The following is a 16827-nucleotide window of genomic DNA, read 5'->3' as shown; positions in this document are numbered from 1 at the left end:
AAAGAAGGAAGAAATAGAGATGAAAATCATAAGTTGTTTGTAGCTCTCTGCTCTGGCATCACAAGAGTCCCAGTGCCATCACGGAAATACTGGGAATTTCAGACTGGAGAGGATGGAAACATGATTTGAAACACATTCAGACTCAAAGGTTTGAAAATGGTAGTGCCTCATCTGGAAATTTGAACTGATCAAAAGCTGATCAAAGAATCCCAGATTAAGACAGGGTGACAGCCTATTTGGTTATGGAGGAAGAACACATAGATATATCATATTTCTAGGTATATTTATTGCTGCATAGAAATGACGAAGGGTATGCTCCTTTCTGTTTCTGCTAAGCTCTCAGAATAGCAGCCATGTTGACTGATATAATACACAAATCTTCGGCTGGGCAGGTGGTTTTGCTAAATGTAATCCAGAAATGAAACACAGAAACTGTACAGATGCAACTAAAACTTCTTTTAAAATATGAGTAAGTAGTTATGGAATTAGTTCAAAATATTTAGTTAGTTCTAACCATTATTCCTTCCACTGAAGCTTACAAATACTTCAAAACATGAATAGGAAGATAATAATATTGCTTATGTGGTGAAGTTTTGGTTTGTACATTAACCTAGGAGGAATTTCATTTGTACTCAAGGAATTCAGCTTCAGTTACTGTTAAACAAGCAGAAAATGTGTAGATTACTTATAATATCCCAGTTATACGTTAATTGATAAAAATCGGCCAAAAAAGGTACTATTTTTCAGACAAATTACATAGTTGCTTGATATCTTTGTATTGAGTTCCAATGTGACTGAACTGATGGCATGAATATATGGAAAGCATATGAAACAACAGTGTTACGTCTTCAAAATGTGGCTCATGTTCTGCTTCGGTATGAAGCAAATAGTGGTTTTATAACATTTCTTTAAGGCTTGACTGATCAAGGGTAAGGCACTGTCAGGAATATACCAGTGGAGCATCTTGTAAGTAAGGATGTGTAGAGTTCATTCCAAGGAAGCCAGGTTACAGGTGCATAGCTCCCCTTTGACTGAAAAGGATTTTCATTGTAATGTGTACACAGGAAAAAGCACAAACTCTCAGTAAAGTAAAACAGAGCCTTGCGTTTCAGTACATGGAGAAAGGTTAGTTTTGCCAGTCCTCTATTGTTGCAGTGACCCAGCCCACTGCTGGGCTGGGGCAGGCGAATGTCAATCAATTCAGGGCTCTTCCTTGGGAGGATTTCTCCACCCAGGACAGTGACTATGAGGGTGGTCAATGGGCGGCACAGAGACCTAAGCCACTTCCCCCTGGGTGGCACCCGGGTCCAAACCGTCTCCCCTTGGTCGGGAAAGTTCTCTGTTACTCGGTTGTTCATGGGCTTTTGGTTGTAACTCCCACCTCCCGGTTTCTCCCATTGGTGTCCTCCCCCTGGCTTGTAACTTCATTGGTTGTCTTACCTTTCCCTGCGGTTTTCAACCCCCCTATAAAACTGAGGGCAAAAGCCACCTGGCGCCATTATTATTATTCTGGTTGCTGAACTTCTGACAATAAACCTGTTGGAAGCCAGACCAGAAAGCCCCTCTCTTTTCCTTTGCCTCCAGATTAATGCAAGCCCAGACCATGGGCCCCTGAAGCGCCTCCTCTGTGGAGGAACCAGCACGTGTGCCCAGCCAGCGCCTTTCTGCTGCTGAAGCTGGTCCTGTAGGACGTCACAGAAGTAACGCTGCATTTCTTCTGACTGAGGACACTTCAGAGCTCGTGAAAATGAGCTAAGGACAGCATTACTCTATCTCCAGGATCTTTGGGATAGATATACCAGCATTCTATCTCTCTCTGGGAGCCTATGCACCAGCAGTGTGACAAGGGCCTTGATGCTGAAATAGATCCATGGTGAAGAACATGGGTATGACTTACAAGCACTGAGTGACCTATTCCTGAGAAGGTCATTGGTCTTCAACACCTTTGTTCTAGTACCCCACATGGTTATATATGATAAAGAAGCTAACACGATGGTCTGTCCTGGGTAGGCCATGCTAAACCACGTAATTTGGAATCTCATAGGAATAATATATTTGCCAGGCTTGGAGACTACATTTCTTCAATCAATTGACGGTGATTTTTTTTCCCAATTTATCACTTAGAAACAGATGTACTGATGTTGATACTCTTGGACTTAATTTTTTACTGGTACATAATTTAAACTGTACTTTTGCCTCAGGTCCAGTCAAGGTTAATTTTTATTTGTAAATCTTAATGCAACAAACAAAGTGTATCTGTCCATCTGTGAAATGCCCATTATGTATTTTCTACTTAACTCTAGCAACAGAAACACTTAGCTTTCTGGATAGTGTCTTCCTCCAAATGGAATGGCTTTGTGATAATATTCCACATCACGGCTGTAGGTTACCTAAATAGGCATTATATCCATTACTGTTATTTTACATTGTTCAACACAGCTATTATGTTTCATCAGAAATAGGAAAACATGCATATGATAAGTAGCAAGAAAACCAGCAGGTTGATAATTGCTCTATGCTCACTAATGTGAATTATTAAATGGCTCATCTATAATTGTAATTAACACCTCCTGCCTCAGCTTTGCAATTAACTGATGTTGCTGCAAATTTTTGTTATATATTTAATCTTTATATTGTTCCTCTGGCCTGCTCCTGTATTAAATTTATCATTAAACCTACAGACTATACATTGAGCTGCCATGGCAGCTACTCATTAGTAACATGAGGCCCTTGTACAAAGGCTAGTTGCATCTCCAGGGAATTCACAGTCAAGATACTCCATTCTGGTTTAGTAAATGTACCTGCTGTGTATCCTTTCACATTTGCTGGAGCTGCTTTAGCTTAATTTGAATTCATGTTGTGTGTGAGTTTTCTGTGCTTACAGTCACTTCACGAACTTTTCTTCTAGATGCTGTATTTTTGGAAAGTCACAAAGAGAGTGGGTAAGAAATTCTGGAGCAAAACTGCCTTCCCCTAGAAAGGTTTTGAGGGGAGAAATCCCAACAGCTCTGGTTAGGCTGAGTGAGGTGCAATCTGTCACCATGACAGCCTGGCTGTTTCCCAGCTTCCAGGCTCAGGAGCTGCCCAATTCCATGGCAACGCCCAGAGTGGGTGGCCACCAACTCTCCCTCTGTCTGCTTCCTGCTCCTTAGGCCCAGCGCTCTGCGAACAGGGGGCTGCCCTACTCCCACAGCCTGCCAGCTGCCTGGGAGCCCCCTGCTCCAGAGGGACTGCCAGGTGCCCAGCCTTGGCAGTCAGGCAGCTCTCCTGCCTTGGCAGGCAGGCAGGTGCATTGGCTCCAGGGCTACCCAGCTCTCCTGCTCCTGTGCCCTGCAGGCTTCCCTGCCAGATGGACAGACAGAAGGCAGGCTCCATGCGTGGCCACCTCCCTAGGCAATCTGGGAACATGGGATCTTGGGGAGAATATTTTGATTTTAAAAGAAAGTGTATGTGGGCAAATTAACATGTGGAGAGCAGGAAGATGAATTTTCAGGCGGTTGCTAGAGCTGCTGGCTCTCTGGTGTGCAGGCAGTGTCTCTCTTAGTTTCTCTGATTCTGGGGCTTACCCACAAAAACAAAGAGGTGCCCAGACTGCACCACCATAGCCTTGCTCACTGCAGCTTTTCTCTCACTTCCAGTGCAGAGAAGCCCTGTAGCATTTCTGTTACTTCACACTGTGGAAAAAATTACCCATACTTAAAATTGTGTGTAACATTGGGGGAATTTTTGCCTGCTATCTCAAAAACTCAAGCTCCTTTTTGGCTCAAAATTCTGTTTCCATAAAGCAAACAAAAGTATGAAAGACTCTTTCTTGGGCTCAATATAATGAAATATGCCTTCTGGGCACCTTTTCTGTATGGTCTGGTTGTTTTGAATGGAGGAAATAAAGGAGCATAGATGGAGTTCAATCCTGTTCTTTTCAGCTCAGAGATAAGAGTTTTTGACACTAGATGGTACTACAGACAAAGGCCAATATTTGCAAACTTTGACAGTAAGGAATCGGCAGCTCTGAACCTGGCATCCAATTTGGTGGCCTGATTATTGGCTTCCATATCTTATATATTCCTGAGATAAATATATTCTCTTAGATCTGGTTTTGCAGTTTTGTGCTTTTAGGTCTTTGCAAAATTTGTTATCAATCAGGTAATCTTTCAAAAACCTGTGATATTATTTAATATAGTTTAACGGTAAATCTAATACCAGATATCGCTTGCCAGTAGAAAAAGTATGTATAATATTTTGAGCCTTCTGTTTTCAATTCTGAAAAATATATTTCTCAAGAGCAACAATGGGAATTTATTACTATTTCAGCTTCCCTCTCAACACTTTTCGCTGCATAATATGTTTTATGGCTTTATTTAGAGCATAGGGATCCATCTGTCAAGGGCATTTCTGAAGATATTTTCCCTTCATCTAACATCAACTTCCACTCTCAGGTGAATGAGCTTGTTATTCCCTCAAATTTTCACTCCTGTTTCTGAATTTCTGCTTTTTTCCCCTTTCTGTTTCTCTGCAGCTGCGTCTGCCTCAGTCACTGCTAGTTCAAGACTCTCTACTCCTTCTTGTAAGTGCTGTGCTGGTTTAGAAATTAACAGTCTTTCATTTGTTACCCAGGACTGTAGACTCCATTAGATGTGATTTTTGCTAACAGGTAAAGGAGGATTGAAAGTTCTTTGGGTGGTGAAATACAGTTGATGCCAGAAGCAAGGAACTCTAGCCTAAAAAAATCTATAACTAGTTTTTAAACTTCATTTTATTCTTTTCTTTAGTATCCTGGCTTTTAACAAGCCAATTTTTCACTGTTTTTATTGCTGCAGAAGTTAAAATCAATGTATACTAGCTATCTTTTCACAGGCATCTCAGTGAACTGCCTGCTGGTCCTATGTGATTCAAATCACCCTTAAAAATACTTTATGTATAAGACAGCACAAAAGTGGTTACAACAATACAACATGGCTGGTTTTCTTCTGAAAAATATACAAGCTGCGCTAATTGCATATACAGAATCTGTCATCTACAGTGAATGTGATAGTGAGAATATTGATTTTTAAATAAATAAAAGTATTGACAAGCAACTGAAGCACACTTTTGTGCACTGTTGGTAAATAAATACCAACAAGAAAACTGTTTTGTTCAAATAATTTCAAAAAATAAGAAAAAACAATAAGGATTATGCTGGGTTTTTTTCCTGAACCAGTAAGATTTTCAGATTTAGCTTTGCTTAGTTGTATATGCACAAGCATACACACTTATTTAACAGTAACCTTATACTGAGATAAACTTGAAATGAATGCAGTTGGATTTTCTTTTGTCTTTGTATTATATAAATATTTTCAACCGTACATACAAGAAAAGGATAAATAGAAGTGGACATGACATACTAAAAATATTACTTCAGTACAGAATTATGTGTTCCACCATGAATTTTTTATCCTAAAGAATGGAAATCCTCTATAGTATATGTAAATTAGAAAATATTTATTCCTGCTTTTAAAAGTGAAAGGGAAGTGGACCTAGGTGAGATTACACTTCAGACAATTAGACTGAAGGTTTGAGTTCTTTTCTGCCCAGTTTCTAACAACATGAGGCTGCAAGATGAGGTATAGGTTGAGCAGGTGAGGTTTGTGTGGTGAACCCTGAGCCTTATGTTGTAGACCTAAATATCACCGGTCATAGGCTCAAATTACTAATGATAAGATTGAGCCTTTAAGGTTCATTTGACTCATCATGTTCAGATTAAACCTAAACTCACAAATACGTAGCAATAAATTATAACTTCACAACTTTTCCAGGTTGCTATGTGTTGTGTGAAGAGAAGCTCTTGTGGCAGCTGATGGAAGCATTATCCAAAATCAAATGCAATGCCCCTGAAGGAAAGAACAGAGCAGTGACAGCTGCCACAACCCTTCACAGACAGCACCATGCTCCACAAGCTGACAAGGTAGGGCAGGTAGAACCATAGCTGCACTCCTTGCTCAGGGTGTCCAGGCATTTCTGCTGGTTTTGAGTGCTCTGTTTTTTATTTGCTGAGAGCATAGCCTATGTTTGTTTTTGTCCAGGTACTAGGATCTGGGGGATAGAAACGAACCACATATAACCATGTAGAAAACCCTTGATTACTGAGGTCATCTTGATTGTACCTTGAGTAGGTTTACTGCATAAATGGTTAATGTCTGCTTTTATATGTATTGCATTCTCTTTTCCTTTTATTTGAGATTAAATGTCTCCTAAAATATATGTACTAATAAAAAGTAGTATCTGGAGAAAGCCTCAAGAGAGATATTAAAACAATTTAACTTGAGCAGCAGATTATAAATCAAGTCAATATTGCAGGACAGTAGTCTAATTGCATTTTAATTGCATGACAAAATGCCTATCCCAAATTAATCAAAAACTATAGTGCTAACCTCTGCTTTTATAGAGAGAAAACACATTGCAAACTCAAAACATCAGCTGTCCTTTCTTTGTGCTTCCTGTTTTTGAACACGTTCAGCATCAGGAGGTGGCTGAGGAGGGCCCTGCCAGGAGAGGGCTCTAGCAAGGCCAGTGCTCTTGGTGCTGCAGTGTGGGGCACATCAGTTAATTAGAGACAATCAGACTAATACCCAAATTGCTCCTCTAAGGCTTGGAACAGGTATAACATGGATTATTATAATATCCTAACAAAAAGTTTGGTAAAATATTCTGATTAATAACAACCTTGCTGTAGGCAGTACTGCTGGAGTTACCAATACTTGGACTGTGATCATTCCTTTTCCCCTGTTTGAAAGATGTGGGGAATAGCCTACACTGCTGGGAGTCTAAGTGGAGGAGGCAGGTCCTGAGGAAACTTCTGAACAAACCTTGGTCCACCTGCGAAACAGACACTTAGAGACTGTATTTTGGAGAGACTTTGAATTTCTCCATATCTTGGCTACTGTGCTGATACGGTCTCTTCCTTTTCCCCGCTGGTGAATTTCCAAAGTGCTGAAGAGGGAAGTCATGGAAGATGAGGGACTCGGAGCTGTGACCATCAGTGAAGGCCTTATCGGGCTCTTCAAACAGCAGTAAGGTATTTTTGGTTAGTTTTTTCTTTTGACAAGTGGTACGCAAATTTCATATTCTCATTCTCTTTGGGGCAATGAGCTGTGTCCGCTGAATACCCAGTTCTGGTATTACCTATGAAGAAAAGCTGTAGTGAAGCATTTTTTCAAAGTAATGCTGAAATTTTAAAAGTAGCATACTATTTACATGTGAAATAAAAAACCAATACGATGCATTTCAGTTAAGGAGCACAAACACACCTGGATTGATGAATCAAGTTTCCTTTGTCATCTTCCAATGGCAACTTTATTTCCTTTTCTCCATTCTGTTTTCCTTTAACACTGCAAAGTTGTGATATCTCTTCTACAAATGGCATACATTAAAAAATTAATTGTCTGGGCTTATTACTAAAGGCATTTTACTGTTCTAACTTATTGTTTCCTTGGCAGTTATAAATATGTTGCAAAAGATGGCAGACATGCAAATCCATCAGTACATCCTTCAATTATTCTGAACATTTACACTGGCATCAGGCATCATGGCACTGCACTCTGCAAAGTGAAAACCCTGAGTTTCAAATGCTTTTAGGGAGCTGACTACATTGATTTCAAGTACTGAAATATTTTAGAGACACTGAGTTTTAGGAAACTAACTCTTATTGACTTTCAATAAGGATCTTCAGAGTTAAATCTTTCAAAATGCTGACTGTTCCTAAAATTCAGTGAGTAGCCACAGCTTTCCTGAAAAACAATTGGGTTTGAGGCTGCCCAACACTTTAGAAAAAACGCTCTGCACTTTGCCTGGTCAAGCTTTTAAAAATGTTTCTGTCAGGTTGCTATAAGCAGTTTGAAAATTCATGACCACTTTTGGAAATGCTTGCAGGTCCTGAGTATGGAGCTTCAGTATGAGATATTAGAAGTGATTCACTAACTGGAAGATTTTATAATAGACAACCAGATGTAATCTCTTTATTATGAGGCTCTCCTAACAGCTCAGAGAAAGCTTTGTTGTTCTCTAACCATTTATTCACATTTAAAAAGTGATCATTCTGTCTCTTTTAAAGAACTACAGCCATCTACTATATAAATAGTGCTTTGAGTGTTACAGAGTATTGACTCCACATACCGCAATACAGCATTATGTCAACTAGGTGCCAACTGCAGTGTTTGCCACATTTTGGTGTGACAAACCAAAACCTTATGAAATCTTTTGTGTCTGGATGTAAAAAACCCCAGTGATTCAAATGAAAAAATTGTTTCATCCTACAAGGAATATTTTCTCTTTTGACAGGTAAATGATCTCATTTAAAAAAAAAAAAAAGGACTCAGTCAGTGAGTTCTGAAGAGCCTGACTTTTTGCTTGGTCCCTGAAGTGGACACCAGAGTTACATGTCAGGCTCCCTGAGCTGAGCAGGGCAGGGATTGGGCACAATAGCTCAGGATTCCAGAGAATGGTGAGCCGAATAGATTAGTGCTCCTAGCTCTGAAGGAGCACAAGAAATATGAGAAACAAAAAGGGTTTAACTGTCTGAATCCCATCCTTTTCTGGGGACCATTTCTTTCTTCAAATTCTGAGAAAGGAAAAAAACCAACCTGCACAGCATCTAGATAGGTACTCTGATCCTAAACTATGTTTAAGGACACCCTGAGAATACTTTGTTAATGAATATAAGCAAAGAAATGCTTCCTTGTCAGTCTTGAGTGTTGCACCAGGCTGCTCCTAAGACTGAATGAAATGCTGAAGATTATGTCCAGAAAAGTAATTTGGGAAACTATTACTTATGATGCAAGGTGACAATAACTTTAGAATTTTGCAATTTTATGGTTGTGCATCATCCACAAAGTTTTCAGGACTGCACCTTTAATTTCTCTCTATTTTAGACATTTCAGCTTTTTTAAAAACATTCCAGCAGGCATCAGACTGTATTAAAAAATCATGCCAGAGAAGTTTAAAGTATTCTTAAGCAATGAATAATTTTAAAAGTAAAATTAAGATGGTTTTATTACTAAATATTTAAAAATATATTTTTAACTAATGGCCCAAAGACATTTTTAAAAAATTGAAAATTTAGCCCATTATAGATTTCCAAATTGCTATATCATTCTCGTCAGTTCATCTTTATTCATTAAGAAAACATTTAAAGGTGGATTTATCCCAAAATATTGCCTGCATGTGGATTTACACAGAGGAAACCAGTGTAACTAGAGTGGAAAATGCTATTTTAATGCAAATACACAAGAAAACCTAACTCTGAAGTGTTTTGTTGGGTTTTCAAAGTTCTTAAGGTATACAAAATATATCTCCAGCTTCTGTTTCCAGTTTCAGTCTAGAGCTTTTGTTTACTCTTGGCTTCCATAGATAGAAAAATCATCATCAATATAATTAATTCCAGTTCTACTTTCTGGTTTCCTATAATAGCAATTTTTAAATTGCCAGTGTTAGTAATTTTTAATGTTTTTGATTGTTCCTTGAAAAACTTTGCAAGTGTTCTTTAATTCCTTCTGGATTAGTTCATGATAGATTTTTATATGGTAATCAGTCTGAATTCCTAGAATAAGCATTAAAGAAATGTTAACAGGCAGACTTAGCTTTTGGTTGTGAATAACTGGAGTAAGTTCAGATAATTTTTGGAGCTCCAGAGGTTATTCTAAATTATATAGCTAAGGCAAGTTTGTTTTGGCAATAAACAGTAATTGCATAGTAATACAATAGTAATATTTATAGAGAGGTCAAATATATTTCAGATAATCTTACTAGTATCACTTTAAAAGTGTATTACTTTGTGAGGTACTACCTTAATATCAGGTGCCTTTTAAGAACAGTCTAGTTCAGCTTTTCCGTCCCTACTGAGAATCAAACAAGCCCCTTTCTTGTGAATTAGTGTTAATAAGTCTTCAATAGATTCAGCTGTGGGATAATGAATGACTCACTTGTTCTTGCCAGAAGAGTTCAAGTGGGCTTCATGCAACATGCTGAGCTGTTATTTCCTGGTGGGATCATGCATCTTGTCAGCCACTTACAGCAGTGGCTGCAGGACACATTTGGGCATTATATAATCAGAATAACCCAAACGTGTAGACCTTACTTGTAAGGATTTCAGTCTTCTGCAGAGGAACAATTGAAAGACATCACAATGTACTTACAGGGATAAGCATGCATGTAAGCTGGCTCATTAGTTATCTAAGTTCAGCTTCCTTTTCTGCAAAGTACAGTGGTTTATGACAAAATCATGCTAGTTACTTTCTTATATTTATAATCACCTTATGAGCATTTACAAACATGCAGTACATGCATCACTGGGCTAATTCCTACCTAACAGGTGGAACAGGTGGGAAAATCCTTCTGCTATTGCAATAACATTCATTGTTATTTAGGTGTGGCTTTCCTGGGCCAGTAAGGGGCTGTAAAAGGAGACGGTAAAGCAGCTCACATTTAGGCCTTTTATGTTAGGGTGTGCTTGAGTGGAGAGTCTGCATGGTCATCTAGTTCCTCCTTTTCTCCTTCCATTCATTTGTTTACTGCATTTAGTACATTTAGGTAGCACTTGTATCATGTTAATATCGAGATGCTCTACCTAGCAATCAAGGCCTCTGTGTGAGATGTTATATATGCACAAAATAAAACATGGTCTCTGTGCTGTAGATTGTGTTAACAAATATACCTACAACTTCAAAGGGGATTCTTGGAAGGGTGGCAGTGGTATGCCCTGGAGATGGATTCACTTGACACCACCTGTATTTGTCTCCACAATGTATTTCCTCCTCTAGCCATTAAGCTTTTCCTGCAAGAAAATCTCTTATGAACACCTGACGTATATCCCATTAGAGAGTTTGTACAAGTGCTATCCCTCCACTTGGCTGGGCTGCCATTCCCTTTTCTAAGACCTATTTCTGGCTTTTGGGCTTTTCCTTCTCTGAGGCTACTTCTAATTGCTGCTCTTCTGACTCTCTTCTCACCTTCTCTGTCTCTCTTTGAACAACAACCTTTTCTACATAGCCCTTGTATTTTTCTTATCTCAGCTATCCCTTAGATTTTAGCTGTTTGTGCTCTCCTTCCTCAGACCTCAGCTGAGATTTCTTTTAGTGAATGAGATAATGTCATACAAGCCCATGCTTTAATTCCTTTACAGATACTATATTAACAATGTGGGATGCAGGATAGTTTTTGTAAAGAGCAGGTACAAACATGCACAGAAGTAGCTTTAAGTTTTCGATCTATCTCTTTCATTATCCCTTTCTGGCAATATTTCACTTTTCTACATTTTTAGGAAAAATTTTCTCTCCCTGCCTTCTCCCCTTCCTTATCCTGAATTTCCTTGAGACACGAGAAACAGAAAGGAAGAAGACTGCATCTTTGACAGTGTAAATCTATTTACGAACCATCTAAGCCAAAGTTCATCACATATCAGCAACGTATTATCCCCAAAGACTTTCTTCCCAAGCACTGTAGGCCTAAATCTCTGATGGACTCACTGATTTTCTCTACATGTTCTCTTACACATCTTTTGAGCTGAACAGAAGACTATGCTTGGTGTGGTGAATTCTTCCCGATCAGTTGTTGGTAAGCAGCAGGTCCATGCACACAGGCTTCATTTACACCTGTTTAGGGCAAAACTGAAAATATTTAAATAATTATTCAGATTACTCACCGTCTTAGGTACGGTGAGAAATACAAAAACTGTGTCCATTTACTGAACTGCTCTGTAACAAAGCTCACAGAATAGTCTGCCAGCTGACAAGCAATTTAACTGGAAGGCTGCTGCCAGCTACATCAAATGCATGCTTTTCTTTTAAACTGCTGAGATCAATAATTGTACATCTGATGGCAGAATGAAATCAGTGTCCTGAGCTGAGCCTGTACTGTTCTTTTTATCTCACTGAACCTCATCCCTGATGCATCAGCAGAGCTTGACTTCCCTCACTGGATTGCTAGTTGCAGCAATTTTTTAGCATGTGTGTTGTAGTCAGTAGCCACAGAAGGTTAGGGTGACCTATCAAACACAATTTATTTAAGCAAAGATTTGAGTGAAAGTCTTTGATGGAAAAAGTGTCTTATATTAAAGCAGTTATCTACACAAATCTTTCAATACAAACCAGCACATGATCACTAAGTGCTCACCTCTGAGCAGAAGATCTTAAATAACCCCTTTTGAGAGGTACACTTGAGACTATCAGTTGCCTCATGTATCACACTAACACTGGCTTTGCACTTCGAGATACTGTGCAATTGTTGGTGTATAATTTGGTAATATCATTGTGATTATGCTTCTGTATAACATAACACATGGCAAAGCAGAATAAATGCATCCTTCAGCCTTGTTATGAATCTTCCCTCTCTCTCTAAGTGTGCTATCAGTGTAAAACAGGCATCTCTTAACTCTCTCTCTGCTCTTTTCCTCTGCATTCATCATGCAGTGCTATAGTAACTAATGGACAGGCCATTTAGATTAGAGAGTAGAAAGGAAGTTACTTGAATCATATGATATCATAATGCTCACTTATATGCTCAGTAGATATAAAAGTGATTGAAAGCACAGAGGGAGAGGCAATTGCTGGGTTTCCTTTATACTCAGTGCAAAGAAGTGACTGCTTCTGGTATGTCATTCGACCTAGAGATGCAAAATAACTAATAAACAATATATTCTGAAGTGTTTACTTCTTCCTGTTGGCTATAAAGAGACATTAATAAAACAGTTCATACTTAAATAATACTTAGCTAATGCTAATATTGATACTAATAAATACATTCCAAAATGGAATTCTGTTGCCTAACTTAGGTGTTGAATGTCCTCTCGAGTTCAAGACATCCCCATCCTCAGTTGTTTGCAAAGAAAGATATACATTTCTAAATAGGCTCCATGTCATTCCTGATAACTCCATGTGGGTGGTTTAGACATCCTGGAAGATCTCAAATAGGTGTAGACATTATATGTTTAGATCCCTGGATTACTTTTCAGACATATGAAATGAAGTTGATGAATTATACCCACAATATCAAAATTACCTTTAGAGGTTGCCTCAGAAAGACTTCTAGCTTTGAAATAAAACGTCAGTGGAATCTATCTCTCAGATTTAACTAATAGGCCACTATTACATAATGAATGCAACTGTTTAGGGGCTGATTTTGTTATCACACTGAAAAATATCAAGTGCAATACCATTGAAGTTTGTTTAACTACAGTGATAGAGGCTAGAATTAAGGCAGAATCAGATCCCACAGAAAACATTCACAACTTCAATGATAAAATGCAAATTACTTTCTTTGAGGTTACAGAAGTTTATGATTTAGTATTTTTGAGTACAGAGCAATGGTCCCTGAAATTGTATACATTTAAAATACCCCAAAACTCAGTACTGTTACTGCTGTTCTCTTAAACCCCCTTAATTGATTGAGTGTGTGTAAAGAGGTACTTTGATTTCACTGCTGTCATTCCATATCCTTATTTACACTACGTAATAAAGTTTTCAAACTAAGAAAAGCATTTTTTGTTTTATTAAGCATAGACTGCTAAATTAAATATAGACAAGTGTATTACAGATTGTCTATGTATAAATCTATAGCCATTATGAAAGAAGATGTCACTCTTCCAGAATGAAGTTGCTGGCAGATTTTTAGTATAATTACAAGACTTGTGGTTTATATGTTTTTTTAAAAGACTTCAGATGACTAACTAGCCTGAGCTCAAGATTATACTTTTAGAGTAAGTAGCACTTATATACAGGAATATAAATTGGATATAGATTTTTCTTTGCATATATCTGAACTGTCTTTTCAAAAAAATGAAAAGAAATATACCCTAAAAGAAGTAAGTAGAAAAGAAAACAAATAAACCTAATCAGGACAATTTTTACAAAGTTTTGTCAGTTCTGATAGAAGTAGCTATAAATTAAATGGTTTCATGGGGACCATCTATCTGCAAAAAGAACAGAAATAGATTACTCACAGCTTGTAAGTAGTTGAAACAAGTCTTATATTTTGACTTTGTGTGTGGACATGCAATTAAAGCATATTTATACATTTTATTGTAGTTTTGTTTAGGCAATATCACCTTCAGTGCTAGGCAGAAGGAAAAATAAAGATGTCAGAGTTCTTATAGTCAATTATCCATAGATGTTACATATTTGCACCTATTTAATTTAGAAGATTTGTACTATGCATTGTTCCTTGAAAATCAGAAATTTATGTTAATATTAATGTTTTTTTAATAGTAAACAATAATAATAATTGATTTTTAATATATGCACATATTTGAAAGACTCACATGCACACAGAACCATGTAGGTTGGAAGGGACTGTGGAAATACATTTAGTCCCATCAGGTCTTGAAAACCTGCAAAAGCAGGGATAGCACATCTCTGGTTGATTTCCCTCACAGCTTGGCTGATCCTCAAAGCTCCTCATTCCTTACCAGGTGTACTAGTTTGAAAACAAACCAGTGGGAGGCACCAAGTCAGAATAGCAATTTAATGGAAATTAAAGAAAAGGAAAAAAAAAAAAGTAAAAGAAAACACTGTCAAACTGACAGAGTCAAGGTACAACCTGACACCCTGTTAGGCAGGGTGGTGGTAGCAGTCTGGTAGAATGGTGGCTGCAGTCCTCTGAAGCAGTGATCCTGTAGTAAAACAGTCTGCTCTTCCTCAGGAAGTCCAGTGGTGGCTGTGTAGCTCCTGTCCTCTGGAAATCCAGTGGGAAGGGTTGTCTCTGGTGGTCAGAGTCCCAGATTATATCCACGATGGGATGCTTGGTTCCTCCCTCTGGGTGGAGCATCTCACAATGGGGTAACGAGTCATGAGGCCAAGTGTTGATTAGGCTCATTAACAGAAGATAGTCCAGAGGGAGTTATCTCTGAGTCAGGCGGCAGGACAATGATGGGCAATTAACAGAAAGATAGTCTGGGGGGAGGAGGCAAGGAAACACTGCCCCAGCTGATTTCAACGGCTGATGGGGATGGTAATAGAATACACTGCAACCCAGGACACCAGGTAATGGAGTGTCCTGCCCACAGCAGAGGGATGGGTCCTAGCCAGCAGGTATTCAGGCACTGCCTACCTTTTACCAGGTATGTGTGTACCATTTAAATCAAGGCAAACGTTTATTTACATTGTCCCAAAGTACTTCAGTAAAATTCATGTATTATTGAATGTTTTGGGGATTGGTTATGCTGGCCTAACAGAGTAAGGAAAATTCAAAGGAATGAATTTGATAGCTTTAGTAATGTAAAAGCTTTTCTCTTCACAGTTTTCAAATAGAAATCAAGAAGCAAGTGTCCCTTCCCTTTCTGGTATGTGGTCTTTATTTCTCATATCTGGTTGAGCAATGTTTATTCCAGCTGCTCCTTATGGATTGTGTCTCTCCATTCCATACATTTTGCCAGGTTGTGGCAAAACAACCTGGTAAAACCTTTAGTGTAAGCTAATAAACTCAGCTTAAAGTTGATTTTTGGTAATATAACGAGACATAGTTCGGAACTTACATGAGATTTGATTATGGTAATTTCTTAGCAACTGATCCTGGAAATTTAAATAATTTTTCTAACCTACTTCAATATCTTCTTTTTATGCCGCATAATTCTCTTTGCCTAAAGATACATCACATTTCTCTTCAAGAACACATTTAGGGTGGGTTTCATCTGAACAAATGTAGATACCTATAGTACGTTGTGAATTAGTCACCTGAAGCTCCCTTTATAGTCATTGCAGAGAAATAGACATCCCTAGGGTGTGATGTGTATTATCCTGCACTACACACTGGAAACAGATCAGATGAATGACTCCTGTATGTGCATTTTGCTCTACATCAATTATATGGGAAGGCCAGAGTGAGAAGCTCAGATGTAAATGTCCATATATGAAAAATAAATTCTACCTAAAGATCAACTGCCAAGTTTATGTTACAGTTTGTTTTCATGAAAGACATTTTTAAATGCAATTTAAATTTTATTTAATTTTTATTTATGCCCCTACATATAATAAAATGAATTTTTCACATTTGAATAAATCCTTCTCTAACTCTGAACCATCCTTTTTTAAGGTTACTGTTTTGAGTCAGATTGAACACTCTACTTGCAGAATGTGCATTACTCATGCTTCATATGGTATCAACATGTGCATGTATTAGTCCTATTTCTCCAAGCAATTATTTAGGACAGAATTGTATAAATATTTTGAGATGAGATTTTCCAGTGCCTTTTCCGAATAAGTAATATAAATGATAACAATATTAAAATTATAATAACAATAATATAACAATATTATATTAACAATATTATATAACAATAAAATAATAATAATATTACAATAATATTATTTATTATTAATATTAATAATGAGATATCAACATTTGTGTTTTAAAATAAACATTGACTAGGCTAAAACTTCACTGTTTTATTTTATTCTGTAGAAAAAGATCTGATTCTGGAATCTCTTCTCACTTTTATGTGCTGGAAAGAACAGAATAAAGTTTGGTTAGGTGACCTTCAAGATCTTTTGACAAGATGTATATATATACTTTTGACAGCTTATAAAATCCTACACTTTCATTTGCTAATAGTACCGTATCTGTAGGAACATGCAAGTAATTTATTTCAAGAGACAACTGATGCCATTTGGGTTCTGATGCTTGTTGCTCTGGATGTTAAAGTGCAGACATTTTTTGACCCAGGTAAAATCACTTTCATTATATTTCTTCACCTGAACTGGAGAACACATTCCCCTCAATTCCATCTTAGTTTGTGAGCCCTGCAATGTATGACTTATGAAAGCAGGTGTCTCACTCTTTGGGATCAGTCCTTTGTGCAACCCTCCC

Source organism: Corvus moneduloides, chromosome 3 (assembly GCF_009650955.1).
Source record: "Corvus moneduloides isolate bCorMon1 chromosome 3, bCorMon1.pri, whole genome shotgun sequence".
NCBI classification, from domain to species: domain Eukaryota; kingdom Metazoa; phylum Chordata; class Aves; order Passeriformes; family Corvidae; genus Corvus; species Corvus moneduloides.
The sequence above is the reverse complement of the archived record's forward strand: the minus strand, read 5'-3'. Positions refer to the sequence as shown.